General features: G+C 42.0%; 1 long non-coding RNA gene across 8 annotated transcripts in view; it reads left to right on the top strand.

Moving 5' to 3' along the window:
• Positions 1–547: 547 nt before the first annotated feature.
• The window catches only part of LOC131403956 (uncharacterized), a 28,297-nt gene continuing 5,788 nt past the window's right edge, over positions 548–23,056 (top strand). For 2 of the 8 annotated variants that reach the window (XR_009219660.1, XR_009219659.1), the window contains exons 1-2: positions 1,642–1,960; positions 8,253–8,315. This is a non-coding gene — a long non-coding RNA (uncharacterized LOC131403956). Of the gene's footprint in view, positions 776–1,374; positions 1,578–1,641; positions 1,961–5,822; positions 6,023–7,966; positions 8,162–8,252; positions 8,316–23,056 lie in introns of those variants that run through there. The other 6 variants (XR_009219664.1, XR_009219665.1, XR_009219663.1 and 3 more) reach the window with 6 other exon arrangements.

Raw genomic sequence — 23,056 nt, forward strand, 5'->3', positions numbered from 1 at the left:
CTAAATTTCCCTCTGGCTTTCCAGGTTCTTATGAAGGCACATTGGCCAAGGTAGGAGGAGAAAACATATTTTATCTACAATTTGTCATCGTGATTTATAATTGTTTAATATTTTGACAGATGGTATGAGGGCGTCCATTCACACTCTTGCCCTGGCCCTGGCAAATGTGAAGGGAAGGCTAAGTAACATTATAATTTTATATTATTGACCTTTGAGTAGTCCATCTCTCTTGCTAATGATTGATTTACTAGTTTAAGTCACACCTTGCAAGTAAGTGAAATTAATGACTGAGCAAAGAAACCAAAAGAAATGAAGAATAAGAGACTAAAGAAACTATAATTTCTTTTTTTCTGCCCTGCAGGTTTTGGAGTACGGTTGTCTTTCTTCAGGAAGCTTTTCCTCCAAGTTGGTGATGATGTTGATAAAAACTGATGCTTCCTATGTGCTGGGCCCTCTTCTAAACACTTACACACGTTAACAGATCTAATCTTTATAGCAATGGCATAGCTAGGCCCTGCAGTAACCATCTTCCCGGTTTTATAAATAAGGAACCCTGGGCTTCAGGAGGGTGACCTGCACTTGGTCACACAGTTGGGCAGTGGAAGAGGGGATTTGAGTCTAGGCAGCCTGGCTCAAGTCCCTGCTGCAGGATTCTATATCTGCACAAACAAATGTCTGTTTTGCAAGCAACTTGTTAGCAACTTTCCTCTCCTCACCAACTAGTAATGTGACCTACAGCATTAACCACATCCTTATGGTCAGCACGGATTTACAGGTAAGGGATTGTTCTGCTGTCAGGGCTGAACACAGTTGCTTAGAATTTTGTCTTTTTTGTGGTGTTTTCTTTTGCTTTTAAGTGCTGGTAGGAAACCAAGCTTAGCACAGTGCGTGGCACTCAGCATATCCTGGGAAGAAGAGAGGGAGAGGTGGCAGGAGGGAAAGAGAATGCGTCTTGCAAAATTAATGTAGTTTCATGCCAGGACAAAAACTGATCACGTGACTTGCTCCCAGCCAAGCTCCATCCTTTACCCATGGTGGGGATCAGGAGTGGGCTTCTGACTGACCCTCAGAGAACGGCTCCACCTGGAGGAGGACCAGGGTCTGTCCCGTGAGAGTTCTGAACGGTTAGGGAGAAGGAAGACGCCAGTCTCGGGCAGAGAGCCCTCGGCACCCAACCCCCAAGGACCCCTGCCCATCCCGCAGCGTGCAGCCTGGGCCGGCTCCCCCCAAGGCGGCTGTCAACCTCTCCCACGACACCCCGCCCCTCCACGACACCCCGCCCCTCCACGACACCCCGCCCCTCCACGACACCCCGCCCCTCCACGGCCGTCGGCCCCGCCCATTCACGGCGCCCCGTCCCGCCCCCTGCACGGCGTCGGGGCGCCGTGTTCACCCGCGGTGCATGGTGGGGCCGTCGCCCCCGACAACCCGCCCCTCCCCTCCGCGCGCTGGCCCGAGGCGGCGCGGGGCGAGCGTGGCGGCGGCGGCATGCGCCAGGCCTCCGCTCGGTCCGCGCCCCTGGCGAGCCCCGACTCCTAGGAGAGGCTGGGCCGCCTCCAGCGCGGGCTGCGGGACAGGTACGGCCTACCCGAGGCGGGGGCGGGCATAGGCCGGCGCCCAGGGTCGGCCGGTGCCCTGCCGTCTGTCCTTCCCACTCGCCCCGCCCGTGGTTCCCCTGGGCCTGGGTCCGCCCGCGACGGCCCCCAAGCTCCCACTGGGGCCTGGAGGACAGAGTTTACCGGAGAGACCCCCTTGTTGGAGATCTCCCGCTGGAGGACGCGGCCGCGTCACTGAATTTGCCCGGAAGGGGGAGTAGGAGTTCTCCTGCCTGTCACTCTCAGTCAAGCCTCGTGAATTTCTCTCGTTCCCTCTACACGCCCCCTCCGCAGTCTCTTCAAATTGTCATCCCACCCTGACAGCTGCACTGCATCAGTGGTGACAGGTCCAGGAACACAGGCAGGTGAGTGTGTGTGTGTTTGTCAAACATATGCCCTATTTAAATGCGGGAGACTTTCTGAGGGCCATAGTTCCAGCGAAGGGATGAAATTTCCAGACAGAGAAGTCCAGCTTCTGGAGTATGCGTGATACCTTGATTAAGACATGAAAGATGAGAACCGCTGAAGACAGCTAGATCTAAGAGCACATACAGAAAGAAAATTAAAAAGCACTTTGCTATAAATAACCACATAAAAGATAAGTTGTTGGAACTATTATTTAGCTGCTAAATTAATTGGTGTTGGAAATCTCTAGTTGACAAGAAAGGAAATAGATGTTTGGATCTCTTGATAAACAAAAGGTTTAATGAGTGTTAAAGTTACAAAATCATTTTAGTGAAGAGAGCTGTGTGTGTGTAACAATGCTAAAATGACAACAATAGTTATGTGTAAGGTAAAGGCAGAAGTAAGTGGTTTTGAAAAGGAATTATATTGGTTTTATGCTAGATTTAATTTTTGTCAAATGTTTATAGAGCATCTACAACAGGCCTCCTTAATTGTCCTCACCATATTTTACTCTTTAATCTTTTTCTATATCCTATTTTCTTTCTGACATACCGCCACTCACCCACCCCAGGAACCTCCTCAACTCCAGCTTTTGAAAAATCACTTCCTTCAGTGGCTTCCCTGCACTAAGTATTGATCAGCCTGTTCCCTAACTCATGCAACCTCGGCATTCTTACAGGACTCTAGATAGTGGCTTGAGTGACTTGCTCCCTGCCTAGATGGAGAATTCCAGGAGCTCAGAAACCATATCTAGCTGAAGCTTTAGCTGATAATAGAGTACCTTAGGTGGAGGAGGGGCTTGATATATGTTTGTTCAAGGAATGGAAGAAATCCCAAGTCAACCAGCTAATGTCCAGGAGGTATAAATGTCTTGTATAGAACATTAGCCACACATTGCCACTAAATAATGACCATGTTCCAGTCAACCAGGAAGAGTGGACAGTGTGATATTTCAAAGATGATATTGTGTCTGCATATACTTGATAATTAAAAGACAAGACATTGCTCTGTGCATCAGTACACTTAAAGTGCTTTTTTTTAAAGAAAAAAAACCCAGTTTCTTTAATGTTGTTTGTTAGGTTGTGTTTAAAATGAAACCATTGGGGCCAGCCCCATGGCTTAGCGGTTAAGTGCGTGCCCTCCGCTACTGGCGGCCGGGGTTCGGACTCCAGGCGTGCACCGACACACCACTTCTCTGGCCATGCTGAGGCCACGTCCCACATACAGCAACTAGAAGGATGTGCAGCTATGACATACAACTATCTACTGGGGCTTTGGGGAGAAAAAAAAAAGGAGGAGGATTGGCAATAGATGTTAGCTCAGAGCCAGTCTTCCTCAGCAAAAAGAAGAGTATTAGCATGGATGTTAGCTCAGGGCTGATCTTCCTCACACACACACACACAAAAAAACCCATTATATAAGATTAAATACATTAAAAGAAATCACCAGGGGGAAGAACAATAAGAATAATAAAATAATTTTTTGTGTGTGTGTGTGAAGATCAGCCCTGAGCTAACATCTGCCAATCCTCCTCTTTTTGCTGAGGAAGACTGGCCCTGGGCTAACATCCGTGCCCATCTTCCTCCACTTTATATGGGGCGCCACCACAGCATGGCTTGACAAGCAATGCGTCGGTGCCCGTCCGGGATCCGAACCCACGAACCCCGGGCCGGCGCAGCGGAGCGTGCGCATTTAACAGCTTGCGCCACCAGGCTGGCCCCTAAAATAAATTTTAAAATTTCAATTCTGCTCCAAGGTTCCTTAACCATTTTGAAAAACTAAAGTTTGGTTTATAGATTCAAACCAATTTAAGCTATTGTCCCATCCCCAAAGTGAAATCTTATACTGAAGTCCAGCTCCAAGTTAAAAAGCAAACAAACAAATAATAAAACAAATTCACCTCTGGGTGTGCGTGTAATTTTTTTCTTTACGTTTTACTAATTTATTTTTATTGAGGTCACGTTGGTTCGTAACATTATATAAATTTCAGGTGTATATCATTATATTTCGACTTCTGTATAGAGTCCATCGTGTTCACCACCCAAAGTCTAGTTTCCATCCGTCACTGTACACATTGTCCTGCTTTACCCCTTTCACCCTCCCCACACTCCTCTTCCGCTCTGGTAACCACCAATCTGTTCTCTGTACTGTGTGTGTTTGTTTTTTGAGTTTTTTTTTTTTTAACTGCTTTTTGACTCTGTTCTCTTAGAATAGTAGCTTAGTTACCCCAGGCCTTTAGTTATTTGTATCTCTTAGCCCAAGTTCTAAATTTTAAAATGTCACTGGTTCAAATGGCATTCTTTTTGAACTAAGTTAATTGTGAGTTATCATTTTTGCTTCCTGTGCTAGGAACACCTGGCTGTTTATAGTCCTTATGGTATAATAACTGTGTAATGATTATTACTTCATGTTTAACACTTAATGCTTTAACTATTAAGCAAGGTGAGGCTGTTGAAATTGTATAAGGAATTTGAGTCAAATTTTATAGCCTATTCATGGTTCTGCCTTTGGAGGTTGGTTTTATTTTTAAGTCAGTACAGATCTGTTGCTGTGTGTACTCGTTTTTCATTTTAAAAGTCCATAACTAACTCTAATGCATAGTTAATAAGTACAGAGGCGAATAATTTTGGATACACAGAAAAGTGCGGTGGAAACATGGAAACCTGGGTTCCAGTCTGTGAACTGTTGTGTGACCTTGACCAGGTGGTTCAGCCTCTCTGAACCTTGGTTCCTCACAGAAATGAGAGGCCTTGACTAATATGTGAAGTACGGCCACAGATTTTTTTTTCTCTAGTAAATAAAGAGCCTCAAAGTAAAAGAGTTGAAAGCTGTAGTTTGTGAAGCAACAGATAATGACTATCATTGTCTGTACCCTGTTTGAGTGTTTGAATGTGCCTGTTTTTCTCAACCAATCCCGCTGACCACAAGGACCATTGTCTCCTGAAGCTCCAGAAATTTACAGGCTGCGACCTTGGGCAGTCACAGCTGCTTTGTCAGTCCACAGACTTCCTGGGAGTGAGAGAGAAAAACAACCTGTCCTTTCTCAGCCCCCTTAGAGGTGGGTCATTGCAATGTTAGCTGGTCTAATAGCTGGGCTTTTCCCTTGTACTTGGTGCGTTTCTAGCCAGATTGTCTTAGCTGTAGTCACACATAGATGTAATTTTATATTCTGAATTTTTTCCTTTTTGTATCAGTGTTTTCTTTGCATTGTGGGAAGGTCGTTGAATCTACAAGAGCCTGATGGAATGACTCTGTACAATGCATATAGTGCCACAAGTGTAGTAGAAACATGTAAGTGGAGTTGACACTTACAATTATATAAAAACATCTGTTTAAAAGGCCCATTAACCAGCCCCAGTGTTTTCAATACCAATATTGATTCAGGGTGAGATATCGTAAAGGCCCAGAAATTGATGCTGAGGTATTAGTTGAGTTAAGCTGAAGATGATATTGATACAAAAACTGAATAACAGGTGGCTTAAAAGGAGGAAACTAAACCACATACTACACTTTAAGGACCACCCAGCTGTGTAAAACTTCGAAAGGTCCGAGTGAGGGGTGCAGGTGCCTGAAACCATTGGCAGTGGGTACATATCCCAGGGCTGGATGTTCCAAAGATTCTGAAACAGAGATTTAATCTGTAGGAATTGCAAGATGATCCTCCCAATAATCCTTTCTCTGGCTTTTTATTGGGGTAGACATCTTGTTTTAAGTCTTAAATTTAAAACATATGAAAGACAGCACTCAGAGGCACTGCTGCATGGATGATGAGGTTAGAAAATGGGCCTGTGATGAAGAGTGAATGAGATTAGCATCATTTTGCCTGGAATAGAAGGCCAAGAGGTGTTTGTGGTTTTTCAGTGTAGGAAGTGTCATGCTAGAGAAGAAGTTTGACCAGTCTGTCCCTACTGGAGATAGAGCAAGAACAAAGAAGTTTTATGTTCTTTATTAAAAAGAACTTGCTGCTCGTGAGGTGGTGGATTCCCAAAGAGACTGTGGTCCTTCTTCACTAGAAGTCAGAGGTAAATTGTTACAGTTATTTTGAAATGAGTTCAAGCTTACAGAAAAGTTGCAAGTAGAGGACAAAGACCTCTAATATTTCCCTCACCCAGATTCCTCAACTCTTAACATTTTGTTATATTTTCTCTTTCTCTTTCTATCTAAAATTATTAATCTTTTCTGAACCATTTGAGAACTGCAGATATGATGCCCCATCACTCCTAAGCACTCCAGTGCATAGTTCCAAAAAGCAAGGATGCTCTCTCTGTGATCACCATATAACCCTCCCAGTCAGGAAATCAGTGCTGATATACCAATCCACAGACCCCAGTCAAATTTCACCAACTGTCCTAGCACTGTCTTTTTTATCGTCTGGTCCAGGAGTCCATCTGTGAACCCATTTGCCATGTCTCTTCAGTCTCTCCCCATCTGTGCCTATTCCTCAGTCTTTCCCTGCCTTTCCTGTTCCTGACAGTTTCCTAGAGAACAGCTTTCATTCTGGAGAGTGAGCCTCAAGCTGGGTCCATCTGATGTTTCTTCATGACCAGATTCCAGTCATGCTTTCTTGGCAGAAATTCCACAGAAGTAAAGCATGACATCAGAGGCACAAGGTCATAGATGCCTTTAAGGGTCTGTCTCATAATTTAGTGACGAATTGCTCACTCTGTCCGGACATTCATTTTTCATGAACTAAGTATCCTATTGATCACTGAACCTTAGAAGGGAGGAAAGTGACAAATAAAAATTTCTAACATGGAAGCAATTATACCATGTTTTTTTCACTTCTCTTCTGAGGTCAGTCTTCTTAATGAGAAAATAAAGATCTGTGTGAAGCTATTAGATTAAAAATTTGTGTTTCTGTAAATTTTTTTTTTTTTCCTTTTTTTTTTTAACGTAGACATACCCCAACTGAGGAAGAGATTATTCCCCAAGCAAAGATTCAGTGTTTGGATTTTGGACCCTATTTTCCCATTAAAAGAATTTTGGTTAAATGATGGTTTCCATTCTAGATTATGCTAAGCAAAGAAATTTACTTAACCTATAATTTAGCTAACAGAGTAACTTTTGGGCTTTTTTTTTTCTCTGAAGGAAAACGGAAACTAATAATTAAGAGCTCACAAATGGAATGTGGGCTCAGCCCCTGTCCCTCAGGGGGCCAAGCTAGGCTCACCTTCTGTTGGACTCCTTGTCGTTGATTCAGTCTTTGCTTTAGCATTTTTCTCTCAGACATTATGTGATTTCTCTTTTGGCCTTTAGTTCTTGTTAACTTAGATTCGCAGTTTGGCTTCAGTTAGATGGGATTGAAGCTGGTATGTTGGTGGTGGTTGAGCGGGGCCCTCTGTGGTTAAACTTCCCAAGGACTCTTTTTGGGACTGAGATGGCTTCTCATTTAGCAGTTTCACCCCTAGCCCCTTGGTTTTGGCTGCTACCACCCCTGCTGCCCAGTTTCCCCTACCTCTTGCCCAGGCTGGGTGTGCAGGGTAAGCTCTGTCCTCTAGCTGACTGCCAGCACTCACCTGATCATCACAGGATAGCAGTCAGTGACAAATCACGGCGATGTTACAAAGTTGTAAAAAGAAATCCCCCCAAATTTGAAGTAATAGTGTTAGGGGGCCTGGTCTTCATTAAATGTGAGTGAGGGCAGGTCTACTTTTCAGAGACCTCTTCCTAACTCAGCTACTTGGCTCTGCCCAGGCTTGTCCAGTTGGGAACAGAGCAAGCCACCAGTCTTCAATCTAGGGTGGATTTGTGGAGGCATTGTGTCCAGACCTGGTGGGATCCCCATCGCTCAACTGTCACCGTCTCAGAGAAGTCTGGCCATATCATATTTTACATATTTATCTTGTTTATTGTCTCTCCTTCCCCCTAGAATGTCAGCTGCCTGAGGGCAGGGGCCTTGGTTGGTCTACACCGGATTAGTCTTCAGACCTAGAACCGTCATCATGGCACTCAAGAAATACTTGCTGAGTGATTGAACCTGCTTCCCAGCCTTTTCTTACTGCATTTCCCCATTTACTTTGAGAATCTTGTTTTTGCTTCATTTCAGTGTCCTTTTTGCTTTTTAGACTTCCGTGATGACTGCTAAGTATTTTTGTCTTGAGTTTCAAACGCAGCTGGCATTTTCTGCTTCTTAGAGAGGCCAGAGAAGCATTCTTACAAAGGTGTGATTTCAAAGGAGATCATGTTCTAAATCCAACTGCCTATTACTTATCAGTGTAATTATTCATAAAACATTTTCTTTCTGTATTATAGTGAAAAGAAGAGATTGGACCTGGAAAAGAAACTTTATGAACATAATCAATCTGACATATGCAGGTAAGAAAGGACAGTGGTAACAGTTTTTAAACCAATTTGCATGTGTTAGTCAATAAAAATTTAACCCTAATATATGTTACAAATACCATAGTTACAGTACTTTTACCATTCTCTTATTTCTAATGTGTAGCAGTTTCACCTAAACATTGCAATTTAGTATAATCACTGTCAAATGTAAGAATAAATTTGGTTAAAATTAGTATAAGATAAAAATTATCTTATTTTCATCATTCAGTATTTGTGTTATCTCAGGAATCTATTTTGCTTAAATGTCTTAAGAATAAGATGGATTATAGGCCGGCCCAGTGGCGTAGTGGTTGAGTTTCCGTGCTCCGCTGCGGCAGCCCGGGGTTTGCTGGTTCAGATCCTGGGGGCAGACCTACCTACGCATGGCTCGTTAAGCCGTGCTGAGGCAGCATCCCACACAGAAGAACTAGAAGGACCTACAACTAGGATATACAGCTATGTACTGGGGCTTTGGGGGATAAAAATAAATTAATTAATTAAATAAATTTAAAGAAGAAAATTTGAAAAAAAAAGAAAGATGCCTTGTGGTCTTTCTTTCTTTTTGGCCACAATTTAAACACCTTGAGCCTGTGTATTGATTAAGGCGTAATTGCTGTAGCTGGCCCTTCAACAAACTGCTGTAGGCAGGGTTACATGGTGTCTCACTTATTCCTGGATATATGATAATGACAGTTAAAATTACTATGAGCAGTGGATAATATATGTTATCCTTTTTATGTTACTTAATCTAATATTAAGAGCAAAATGTTAATATTTTTAATTCTATTTTATAGAAACTGAACTTCATCCTTAAGCCAGATGTATGGTGTTACCTCCAATATTGTTCATATAAAAAATTTCTGGCTATTATAGCATTTAATCTGTGATTTATTTACATCATAATATGAGTGAGAAATGAAAACATCTCATCCAGAAGAGAGAGAAGCCAAGAATATTTTAAAACCAAATCATCTATCTATTCCATTTATTTCCTCATCTTCAAGCTTATTCTTTGGTTTTAAGATTTAGTGTACTTCCAAAGGTACCAGTCAGGTAGCCATATGTCTCTAGTAGCTCTAGAAGAGACAAGAAGAGCCAGTGAGATGGTGGAAGAAGTAGCAGTGTTGTAGATGCCATGGCCTCAGAAGTGGGCCCCAGTCTGAAGGAGTCCAGGGCAGCTGCCATTTTTCTAGCCTCTGGCTAAAGGAGCAGAAGACAGGGTATAGACTTTTCCTGCACCCTATTCTTGGGTGGCTTCCTGGTGTAATGGTGGTGGGAGGGGTGAGGTGAGAGAAGAATGGGAACCTTTACCAAGCCATCATTTTGCTGAGTTTGTTCCCCTCGCTCAGCCTCTTGTTGCTTCTTGGAAGAGAGAAGGTATGATTTGCCAAAAATATGCTGTCTTTGACTGCCCGAAGGATAAAATCTAAACTGTCTAACATGGCTGTTTCAATCTGGTTCCCCACGGAAGGCAGAGTGTGAGAGGAGGGTTTGCGTGTAGGTGGTAATTTGTAGGAAGTAGTCACATAAAACTGAAGAGGAAGGCTGGGCAGAATGAAGTAGGAGCTGATCACTGCTGTGGGAACCTAGGGTTCCATCCCTCCAGGTTTTCAGAGGAGCCATGTAGTCTGCCCCTCTTCTCCCCACAAGTGTCCACTGAAGGCAAGGAAGAGGGGGCTGTTTACCTACTGGTTCCTGACCCCTGTTGGTCAGGGCTGTCCCAGGAGGTGTTGACTCCTCACATCCAGGCTTTCCGTGCTGCAGCCCTGGTAGCACCTGATGCACCTGAGGCAGGTGCTGCCAGGTTCACTGCATACAGCAGGTTGCTGCAGCTGTGGCTGGTAGAAGAAAAGGTGGGCCGGGAGGATGTGAGGAGGACATGAGAGGTGTCTGGTACAGGGGCTTCCCAGACCCTCCATTATCTGCCCCTGTTTAATTCTCATCATCACCACCCTTGTCAGCCTCCCCCTAAAATTCTTCATGGACCAAAATTCCAGTTTCTGAAGCATGACCAGATCTTTTGTAGCACAGTGTAAGCAGGTAGGCTCTGTCTTCAGGCGCCTCAGTTCAGTCCAAGTCCCACCACCTCTTCGCCCTATGACCTTGGGATGATTACTTCAACTTTCTGTGCATCCATTTCTTCATCTGTCAAATGGGGATAAGGATATTTATGAGAACTTAATGAATTAATACATATAGAACCTTAAAGCAGCGTCTGACCCAGAGAGTCAATAATTTATTATTCATCACTATTTTTGTCAATATCATCGTTATTCTTATTTATTACTTTTGAGCCTTCTAACATGCTAGTTCCCCTGCCTGAATGTTCTCCCCTCGTCTTTTTACTCTTGCTTTCCCCAATTTTGGGTTAACTCTTACCCATCCTTCAGGTCTTAGCTGAAAAGTAATTTCCACTGTGAAATCCTCCTTGAGTCCTTCTGCTAGGTTAGGGTGTCCAGTCTGTCAGGGTCCCTGACAGGTATTGTACTTACCTGATTGTTTTCCCTGTTGACCCTAGCTGAGTGGCTTTCATATTCATATTCAGAGCCCTGAATATATGAATGATTGCACGGATGCGTGGATGAGTTGCTTATGTGGTCAGCTTTGAAGGTTATTGTGGAGGCAAGAATGAAACTAGAATTTGGATGGAGAAGGCATGGTTACTATTGTACCTGTTCCAGGTGGACACTGGCCACCCCTGGCAGCTTTACCAAGTGCCTGCATGTGAAAGATAGTACATTTGGGTCTTCCTCCATTACTGTTGCTTGTGTCGAAAATGGCAGATATGGGCAGCAGTAAAACCAGTCTCAGGTTTTTTTGTTCAGAAGGAAAAATGGGAACAGCCAACCAAGATTAAAGCACAGTATTAGCATGGTAAGGAAGTTTTTAAAAATTATTGGCCCAGGGGTAGCCTGTTGGTTAATTTTGGACGTCTCCAGTATCTTTGCAAATCTGTGTTTTGAGGGTGAACGTTTTTGTGGTATTTAGCTTATTTTTGCTTGCTAAAAGAATGTTGAATAATTTATTGAGCCAAGAATAGAAATGCTACATACCAGGTACTCTTTTATGATTTAAATACTTGTAAAGGAGAAAGAGCTAGAATTAGCAGTGTTGGTTCTTTGAGAAGAATGGGCTGCACAACGTGAGCTATCCAGCATTACACTTTTGATGACAGTTTCTAAAGGTTTTTTCACAATTTGAGTAAAGTTACAGTCCATATATTATTATAAAATATTTGGGAGGTGACGTCAGCATCATGATGGAGCGAGCTCTCCCCTTAGACTCTCCCCACTAAGATACAACAAAAAGGACATTCATATACCAAAAGAGGACACTCACACAACACAAAAGACATCTGAGAGACCCACCCAGGTATACATCTGAACGTGGAGGTGCTGGACAACCCCCGGAGGAAGTGGAAGGAGGTAGGGAGAGCTCCTCTTGCTCCCCAATGGCAGTGACCTCGGGACCGCATGGCTTGCAGAGAGAGGGGGAGAGGCGACCCTCTGTGGGAAAACTGTGACTCTCCAAGTTCGCTCACAGCCCATGGGAAACCCCCACACAGAGGTGACTGAACTGTTGAGGGGTATCTTCATCAAGCTAGCACCCCAGGAGAGCAGATAGCAAAGGAAGAGCGAGAAGCCCCTGGGATTGGGCAGGCAAAAGAAAGCATCCCTCCCCCTGTCCAGTGCTCCAGCACAGCCAGTCGGCCAAAGTATCCATGGATCACTGTGGGCTGAGAATATACAGCTCTTGACCCCCACCCAATGGTGGCAGGTGGAAGCTGCAACCAGATACTATCATGCGGAGACACAAATCCACACCGTCAAACAGTGTGAAAAAATATATTAAATATCCAGACCAGAAGGAAAGTGACAAGCACCCAGAAGTCAATCCTGAAGGCACAGAAACCTATAATCTAAATGACAGAGCATTCAAAATAGCTATCATGGGGGCTGGCCCAGTGGAGTAGCGGTTAAGTTCACACGTTCTGTTTTGGCAGCCCAGGGTTCGCCAGTAGGTATCCTGGGTGCGGACCTACTCACTGCTCCTCAGGACGTGATGAGGCTGCATGCCACATAGAAGAACTAGAAGGACCGACAACTAGGATATATGACTGTGTACTGGGGCTTTGGCGATAAAAAAGAAAAAGAGGAAGATGGCAATGGATGTTAGCTCAGGGCCAATCTTCCTCAAAAGAAAAACAAAACACAAAATAGCTATCATAAAAAGGCTCTATGAGTTACAAGAAAATACAGATAGACAGTTCAATGAAATGAGGAACTTCTTCACAAAAGAGATTGAAACTATAAAGAAAGCCGGTCAGAAATGTTGGAGATGAAAAACACAATGGAGGAGATAAAGAAAAGTCTGTAATCTTTAAAGAACAGAGCTGAGAGTATGGAGGATAGAATTAGAAATCTAGAGGATAGGAGTGCAGAAATGCTCCAGATGGAGGAGAAGACAGAAGTAAGCCTAAAAAAAAGAGAGGAAATTCTGCAAGAAATATCTGACTCATTTAGGAAATGCAACATAAGGATTATAGCTATTCTAGAAGGAAAAGAGAGGGGAAAAAGGAGCAGAGAGCTTGTTCAAAGAAATAATAACTGAGAACAGTCCAAACCTGGGGAAGTTTGAAGTTTTTCCAAACCTCTCCAAGGCATGTAATAGTAAAGCTGGCAAAAGTCAATGACAAAGAAAAAATATTAAGGGCAGCAAGGCAGAAGAGAGTAAGGTACAAAGGAACTCCTATCAGGCTCTCAGCGGATTTCACAGCAGAAACTCTACAGGCTAGGAGAGAGTGGAATGATATATTCAAAATTCTGAAAGACAAAAACTTTCAGCCAAGAATATCCAGCAAAAATATCCTTCAGATATGATGGAGAAATAAAAACTTTCCCAGATAAACAAAAGCTAAGAGAGTTCATTGCCACAAGACCCCCACTACAAGAAATGCTCAAGAAGGCCCTCATACCTGGAAAAAAAAAAAAGGGGGGGGTACAAATCCGTGAGCAAGGAGAAAAATAGGTAAACAAAATCAGAAAAATTGAAGCTCTCTATCAGAACAGGTTAGCAAATACTTAATTATAACAGCAAAGATAAAGGGAAGGAAAACACCAAAAATAAATATAATCTTGTCATTTTTTTTTTTTTTTTTTTTTTTTTTTTTTTTTGTGAGGAGATCAGCCCTGAGCTAACATCCGCCAATCCTCCTCCTTTTTTGCTGAGGAAGACGGCCCTGGGCTAACATCGGTGCCTATCTTCCTCCACCCTACATGGGACGCCGCCACAGCATGGCTTACCAAGCAGTGCGTCGGTGCGCGCCCGGGATCCGAACCAGCGAACCCCGGGCCGCCGCAGCGGAGCGCGCGCACTTAACCGCCTGCGCCACCGGGCCGGCCCCCTATAATCTTGTCATTTTAACCACAAACCATAACACAAGATGGAATAAGTTGGGACAATAATAACTTAGAAGGGGAAGAGGAAACGGATGGAATTGACTTAGTCTAAGGAAATAAGAGACTATCAGAAAACGGACTATCTCATCTATGTGATTTTTTATACAAACCTCATAGTAACTACTAAGCAAATAATCAGAACACAGACATGTATGATAAATAAAGAGAAAACTAAGAAAACCATCATAGAGAACTACCAAACTGAATTGGTAGTCCAAAACACACAGGACGAGAAACAAAGGAAGTGCAGAAGAACCAGAAAATAGGTGATAAACTAGTAGCATTAAGCCCTGATATATCAATAATAACTCTAAATGTAAATAGATTGAATTCTCCAATCAAAAGAGACAGAGTGGCGGGATGGATTAAAAAACAAGACCCCACAATATGCTGCCTCCAGGAAACACATCTCAGCTCTAAAGACAAACACAGGCTCCGAGTGAAGGGATGGAAGATGATACTCGAAGCTAATGGCACATAAAAGAAAGCAGCTGTTGCCATACTTCAGACAAAGTAGACTTCAAGATAAAACAGGTAATGAGAGACAAAGAGGGGCAATATATAATGATAAAAGAGTCACTCCACCAAGAAGGCATGTCACTTATAAATATATATTCACCCAACAGAGGAACACCAAAGTACGTACAGCAACTATTAACAAACCTCAAAGGGATATTAACAACAACACAATAATAGTAGGGGACCTTAACACCCCACTTACATCGATGGATAGGTCATCCAGACAGAAAGTCAATAGGAAATAGTGGACTTAAATGAAAAACTAGACCAGATGGACTTAATAGATATATAGACAGCACTCCATCCAAACACAGCAGAATACACAGTCTTCTCAAGTGCTCATGGGACATTCTCGAGAATAGACCATATGTTGGGAAACAAGGCAAGCCTCCATAAATTTCAGAAGATTGTAATCATAATAAGCCAAATTTTATTCTTTTTGTTGCGATTGTAAATGAGATTGTATTCCTGAGTTCTCTTTCTGTCAGTTCGTTATTAGAGTATAGAAATGCAACTGATTTTTGTAAGCTGATTTTGTACCTTGCAACTTTGCTGTCGTTGTTGATTATTTCTAATAGTTTTCTGATGGATTCTTTAGTAGGGTTTTCTATATATAAAATCATGTCATCTGCAAACAGCGAGAGTTTCACTTCTTCATTGCCTATTTGAATTCCTTTTATTCCTTTTTCTTGCCTAATTTCTCTGGCCAGAACCTCCAGTACTGTGTTGAATAAGAGTGGTGAGAGTGGGCACCCTTGTCTTGTCCCTGTTCTCAGAAGGGTGGCTTTCAGTTTTTCCCCATTGAGTATGATGTTGGCTGTGGGTTTGTCATATATGGCCTTTATTATATTGAGATACTTTCCTTCTATACCCATTTTGCTGAGACTTTTTATCATAAAGGGATGTTGGATATTGTCAAAAGCCTTTTCTGCATCTATTGAGATGATCATATGGTTTTTATTCCTCGTTTTGTTAATGTGGTGTATCACGTTGATTGATTTGCGGATGTTGAACCATCCCTGTGTCCCTGATATAAATCTCACTCGATCATGGTGTGTGATCTTTTTAAGGTATTGCTGGATTTGGTTTGCCAATGTTTTGTTGAGGATTTTTGCATCTATGTTCCTCAATGATATTGGCCTGTAATTTTCCTTCTTTGTATTGTCCTTGCCTGGCTTTGGTATCAGAGTGATGTTGGCCTCATAGAATGAGTTAGGAAGTGTTCCATCTTCCTCTATTTTGGAATAGTTTGAGAAGGATAGGTTTTAAATCTTATTTGAATGTTTGGTAAAATTCTCCAGAGAAGCCATCTGGTCCTGGACTTTTATTTTTTGGGAGGTTTTTGATTACTGTTTCAATCTCTTTACATGTGATTTGTCTGTTCAGATTCTCTATTTCTTCTTGATTCAGTTTTGGAAGGTTGTATGAATCTAAGAATTTATCCATTTCTTCTAGATGTCCAATTTGTTGGCATATGGTTTTTCATAGTATTCTCTTATAATCCTTTGTATTTCTGTGGTGTCCATTGTAATTTCTCCTCTTTCATTTCTAATTTTATTTATTTGAGCCTTGTCTCCTTTTTCCTTAGTAAGTCTGGCTAAAGGTTTGTCAATTTTGTTTATCATCTCAAAGAACCAGCTCTTTGTTTCATTGATCTTTTCTACTGTTTTTTAATGGTGACAAAGGGGCCATACTAATGTAAGGTGCTAATCACAGGGAAAATTTGGTGTGTGAAGTATATGGGAACTCTGTATTATCATCACAATTTTCTGTAAATCTAAAACTATTCTAACATTAAAATTTTATTTAACAATTTTTTAAAAATAAAGGCAGGGCTCCCTGATATCAATAAGCCTCGTGAAAATGCATTCATTAATAATCAGAGGAAGCACCCCCCACATGCTTGTACACACACACACACACACACACACACACACACAAACAAACTCGGGCACAGGGAGGGAGCCCCGGATCTGACTCTGACATCTCAATGAACAGATTCCAAAAAGCAATTACACTGCCAAGTATTATGCTAAAACAATTATTGAAATTGCTAGTCAAAAACAGTTAATGGATTAATTAAGACAGATTGACCTAAAAGCTGATTTAAAATTAACCTGACGCGTGCATGCTATCTAGATAGTGACTCTCTCCTATGAGCTAGCCTCTCATTAAAATCAAATTCCACTGGGAGAAATTACACACTTGCACCGTGATTGGGAAGAACAGGCCGCGTTCACTCAACCATTGATGGAACTGGAGGGTCATCAGACGAGGTAAATGGAAATGAGTGTCCTGTCCTTCCAGGTGCGCTGCGATCTGTCTCAGTAACAAGCCACCTCCCTCCCATTTTTCCCTTTGAAAATGATGGAAACTCATTAAAATTGCGTCAGCTCAGGACCCCAAACCACTAGGTGCCTGAGTGGGCACATCTGAAGCTTCCAAAGGGAAAGATCGGAAGGGAGGGGCCGTGGGCTGGGGTCCCGTGGACGCACTGCGGGCAGGGAAGGGAACTGAGCAGCTCTGAAAATGAGGCCCCTCAAGCACTTGAGGAAACTCGATGGCTTCCACCCCTCGTTTCTCTAAAGGTGAGAAAACCCATGCTTGTTGGAGACCAAACTCCAGGCAGGTGGCAGAGGCAGGAGCTCTTTTCAGCGTAATGCTTTTCCCCACCCAGCACCTTCTCCTTTCCACTGCCGTATCCAGATGGAAAGAACTCATGGTGAGGTTTGTGGGTTTACAGGCCTGGATCACACCTTGCTCCTGAGTTTAGCCCAGGGGTGTCCCAGTCTGAGTGAGCAGTTTTCGCTTGTCCCCATATCCCTAGCCGGCTGCCTGCCACTGGCTAACCTAGGATCCTGTGGTGTGTGCGCCCATGTTGGGGGATGCACCTGAGAAGGCCTGCCCTGCTGGAGGAGGGTCATGGGCACCCCTCCCTCCAAGGACCCTGGCTCCTGGCAAGAAGGTCTCAGCTGATGTCTGGAACACAGGGGTGTAGGCTCCTTGTTCCTTGTAAACCCCTGGAGTTACCTTGATAACATTTTTTTTAAATGGATCCCCTGCTCAGCATTTTTATGAGATAAAGAATTTCCCCCATTAAAATTATTCAAGTTTAGTAATAATATATTATTGGGACAAGCAGGAAAACACAGGATGCTCCAAAATGATCCATTACTTGGAGGATTTTAAAATTCTAATGAGAGAAACCACTCTCTCTCATTGTTCATCCTCTTGGCCATCAGCAAGATTAGTCTGGGAGAAGGACAAGGCAGGAATTGGGTACATTCCTTATTTATCTCTCTGATTTCTCCAGAGTTTTTCTTTTCTTCAAAGAGAAATCTCTGGGCTCTGCAGGGCTTGTCAGTGGTGATGTCAGGCAACTCTGAGACTGTGCAGAGCAGGAGGATGAGAACAGGGGAGGGAGAAGAGGAAGAGCTGGGACCATCACTTCCCATCACAGGCTGAGGCTGAGTTAATCTCCACCTAGGTCAGGATCCCAGGAATCGGATGTCATCGGCCTTGTCACACCGTGGGGGTTGGGAACAGAGAACAGCCAAGTCGCCACGGCCACTTTCAGAGAAATAAAGTGGGAGGGCACCACTGGGAGCCAGTTTGAAAATGGTCACTAATGTGAAATAATAAGACACACTTTTCAGAAAAGTGAAGACAATTCTTTTGGTTCTCAGACTCGCAAACACCGTGTGTTCTTTAGGAGCAGACTGAAGCCGTTGACCTCTAGGGTGATTGTGAAAGGAATTTGGGCTCCGTCACTGTTTCTGAATAAGTCAGAACAGTCCATCACTCACTCCTTGGCAATGCGGAGGATGACCATTGTCCAGGTGCTGTGGGGTTGAGACCTCTATCACTCAGGGCATCCTGCCAGGCAGAGGGGGCTGGCCTGGTGGCCACTAGACTTTTATCAGATGTGGGATTTGCAAATATTTTCTGCCATTTTGGATTGTGGATTATCTTTTTTCCTTCTTAATATTCTCCTTTTATGCACAAAAGTTTTTCATTTTGAAGTCCAATTTGTCTAATTTTTCTTTTGTTACTTGTGCTTTTGGTGTTATATTTAAGAAATCATCGCCAAATTCAAGTCACAAAGATTTACTCCTATGTTTTCTTCTATGAGTTTTATAATTTTGGCTCTTATATGTAGGCCTTGGATCCATTTTGAACTCATTTTGTGGATGGTGTGAGGTGAGGGTCCAGCTTCACGCTTTTGCATGTGGGTGTCCAGTTGTTCCAGCACCTGTACTAACTGTTTGTGGGTTTCTTCGGATTTTTCCTCATGTATGATTCTATCTGCATAAAGAGGCATAAAGAGGCAACTCTACTGCATTTCCAATTGTTGTGATTTTTATTTTTATTTTATTTCAAACTGTCTGTGCCTTTATATTTAAAGTGCAATTTTTGTAGATAGTATACATTTGGGTCTTATTTTTATATCCCTCCCGAGAATCTCAGCCTTTAACTGAACTCTTCGGTCCACTAATGTGTAAAATGATGAGCAAACAAGATGGTGGGATAGGAGTTTCAAGCACAGGTTGTTCAGCAACAGCCTTGAACAAAAAGAACAAAGTTAGAGGCATCACACTTCCTGACTTCAAAATATACTACAAAGCTATGGGGGCCAGCCCGGTAGCATAGTGGTTAAGTTCGCCTGCTCCACTTCGGAGGCCCAGGGTTCACAGGTTCAGATCCTGGGCGCGGACCTACACACTGCTCATCAAGCCATGCTGTGGTGGTGCCCCACATACCCAAAATAGAGGAATATGGGAACAGATGTTAGCTCAGGGCTAATCTTCCTCACCAAAATATATATATGTATACTACAAAGCCATAGTAATCAAAACAGCATGGCACCGGCATTAAAACAGACACACAGACCGATGGAATAGAAGAGAGAGCCCAGAAATAACTCCATGCATTTATGGTAAATTGATCTTTGACAAAGTTGTCAAGAATACACAATGGGGAAAGGATAGTCTCTTCAACAAATAGTGTTGGGAAAACTGGTTTTCCACACATGGAAGAACTGAACCCTTACCTCACTCCATATGTAAAAATTAACTCAAAATGGATTAAAGACTTAAATTTAAGACCTGAGACCATAAAACTATTAGAAGAAAATATAGGAGAAAAACTTGAGATTGGTCTGGGCAATGCTTTTTTTGGACATGACCCCAAAAGCAGAGGCAACAAAAGTAAAAGTAGACTAATGGGATTCATTCAAACTAAAAAGCTTCTGCACAGCAAAGGAAATCATCAACAGAGTGAAAAGACAACTTACAGAATGGGAGAAAATATTTGCAAACTGTAATCTGATGAGGGGTTAATATCTAAAATATATAAAGAACTCATACAACTCAATAGCGAGAAACAAGTAACTCAGCTGAAAAATGAGCAAAGGATATGAATAAACATTTCTCAAAAGAAGACATATGAATGGCCAACAGATACATGAAAAGGTGCTCAACATCACTAGTCATCAGGGAAATGCAAATCAAAACCACAATCAGATATCACCTCACACCTGTTAGAATGGCCATCATCAAAAAAACAAAAAATAACATGTCTTGTTGAGGATGTGGAGAAAAGGGAACCCTTGTGCACCATTGGTGGAAATGTAAATTGGTGTGGCCACTGTGGAAACTAGTATGCAGGTTCCTCAAAAAATTAGCAATAGTATCAATAGAACACCTTGGTATGATTGATAGAACCAATCATTGTACATAAAACAGATCTGCACATATATGATAAATAAAAGAACGTAAGGGAAAAAATTAACAGTAGAACTACCACGTGATCCAACAGTCCCACTCCTGGGATATATCCAAAGGAAATGCAATCAGTATTTCAAAGAGATATCTGCACCCCCATGTTCACTGCAGCATTAATCACAGTAGTCGAGATATGGAAACAACCCAAGTGTCCGTTGACAGATGAATCGATAAAGAAGATGTGGTACATATACACAACAGAATATTATTCAATCATGAGAAAGAAGGAAATCCTGCCATTTGTGACAACAGGGACGAGCCTGGAGGACATTAAGCTAAACGAAACAAGCCAGACAGAGAAAGACAAATATGGTATAATCTCACTTATACGTGGAATCTAAAAAAACAAAAAAACACATGGAACTCATAGAAGCAGAGATTAGAACGGTTACCAGGGGCTGGGGTTGAGGGGGGGAGATGGTGGTCAGGGGTACAAAGGTGCAGTGACGCGGGTTGAGTAAGTCCAGAGATCTAACGTACAGCACGATGACCACAGTTAATACTACTGTGCTGAATACTTGAGATCCGCTAAAAGAGTAGCTGGGTGCTCTCATCACAAAAAAATGGTAACTGTGTGAGGAGATGAGGTGTCAATTAGCTTGACTGCAGTAGTTATTTCACTACGTATATGTACATCAAATCAGCATTGGATACTTTAAAATATATAATTTTTATTAAAAATATATAAAATTAAAAATAAATAGCTATTGACATAGTTTTGGGTCTGTAACTTTATTTCTTTTTTCTATTCGTTTCCTCCAGTTTTTTCCCCTTTATTTGTCTTTTTAAAACTTTCCTACTGGTTTTTTCAAAGGAAGTAGTGGAGACATGATTCACATGCCATAAAAGTCAAGTTTTTTTATTTTACAGTACTGTTTGTTATGAACACATACATTCATAAACCACCACAGAAATCAAGACAGAAAACAGCTCTGCTGCTCCCAAAATTCCCTGTCTGCCCCTTGTGGCAGCCCCTCCTCCCCACTAGCCAACACTGATCTGCTCCCTATCAGTAGTTCTGCTTCTTCCTGAATCTCACAGGGATGGGATCACACACTATGTAACAACTTTTTGAGCTTTACCTTCTTTACTTAGCAGATTGTATTTGATATTCATCCATTTCGTCTCACATATAAAATGCTTATTCCTTTTCATTACTGAATAATATTTCATTGGATGGATGTGCCACTTATTTACTAGCTGAAGAACATTTATATCTACAGTTTGTCTGTTTGGGTTGTTTCCAGTTTTTGGAAATTGTGAATAAGTCTGCTATAAACATCAACATACAGATTTTTGTGTGAACGTAACATTTTGATTCTCTTTGACATATATCCAAGAATAAGATTACTGGATCAGAAAGATTACATGGTCAACATTTCTTGAACTTTACAAGCAACTCTCAAAATGTTTTCCAATATGGCTGAAACATTCTACTTTCCCAGCAGGAGTGTACGAGCATTCTGGTTGCTCTGCATTCTTGCCAGTACTTGATATTGTTGCTAATTTTTTAAGCCATTCTGAAAGGTGCACACATGTATCTCATTGTGGTTTTAATTTGAATTTCTCTGATGACTGATGATGTTGAGCATTTTTTCCTGTACTTTCATTCCATTTGTGTATCATTTTTGCTGAAGTGCCTCTTCAAATCTTTTGCCAATTTTTTACGAGGTTGTTTGTTTTGTTATTCAGATTGAAGAGTTCTTCATATACAGCGAATAAAAAGCCTTCACAGATGTGTGTTGCAGAAATGGTTTCTCCCAGTTTTTGACTTGTTTTCCTTCTCTCAACAGTGTCTTTTGAAGAGAAGAAGTTCTTAGTTTTGATAAAGTTTAACTAAACAAAATTTGTTATGGGTGTGCTTTTGGTTTCATACCTGAGAAATCTTTGCCTAATCCAAGGTCATGAATATTTTCTCCTAGAAGATTTATAGTTTTAGATTTTACACTTACTGCTATGATTCACTTTGAGTTAATTTTTGTATGTGGTGTGAGACATGGGTCCAAGGATTTTGGGGTTTTGTTTTGTTTTGAGTTATATATTATGGTGGATATTTTTGCATATGAATATTCAATTTTTCCAGTGCCTCTTTTTGAAAATACCATTCTTTCTCCATTAAGTTATTTTAGCAACTTTGTCAAATATCAATTGCTCATACATGTGTGGTTCTGTTTCTGGATTCTCTCTTCTGTTCCACTGATCTGTGTGTTTATTCGTTCACCAGCACACTATTGATTATCGTAATGTTATAATATGCCTGGAAAGCAGGTAGTTTAAGGCCTCCAACTGTGTTCTTCTTTTTCAAAATTGTTTTGGCTATTCTAATTACTTTGCCTACTCAAATAAATTGTAGAATCAACTTCATAGTTTCTACCAAAAATATGCTGGAATTGTAATTGGTATAGATCAACTTAAGGAAAATTAATATTTAAAATACTGAGTCTTCCAATCCACGAACACTGTATATTTCTGCTGGGGTCTGAATGCTTATGTCCTCCCAAAATTCACATGTTGAAATCCTAACCCCCAAGGTTGAGAGTGTTAGAAGGTGGGGCCTCTGGGAGGTGCTTGTGTCATGTGGGTCGAGCCCTCATGAACAAGATTAGTGCCTTTATAACAAAAGAGGCTCCAGAGAGAGCCCTTGTCCCCTCCACCGTGTGAGGACACAGCAAGAAGGCACCAGCTATGAACCAGGAAGCGGGCTGTCAGCAGAATGTGACCGTGCTGGCGCCTTGATCTTGGACTCTCAGCCTCGAGAACTGTGGGAAATAAATGTCTGTTGTTTATAAGCTATCCAGTCTGTGGGTTTTTTACAGCAGCCCGAATAGACTAAGACCATTTCCCTGCTTATTGAAGTTTTCTTTCACTTCTTCCATCAGTGTTTTGTAGTTTTCAGCATAGAGATTCTACAGGCATATTATAGGATTTATTCCTAAATATGTTATGATTTTTGTTGCTATTGTAAGTTGCACTT

The sequence above is a fragment of the Diceros bicornis genome, unplaced genomic scaffold, assembly GCF_020826845.1.
Source record: "Diceros bicornis minor isolate mBicDic1 unplaced genomic scaffold, mDicBic1.mat.cur scaffold_97_ctg1, whole genome shotgun sequence".
Taxonomy (NCBI): domain Eukaryota; kingdom Metazoa; phylum Chordata; class Mammalia; order Perissodactyla; family Rhinocerotidae; genus Diceros; species Diceros bicornis.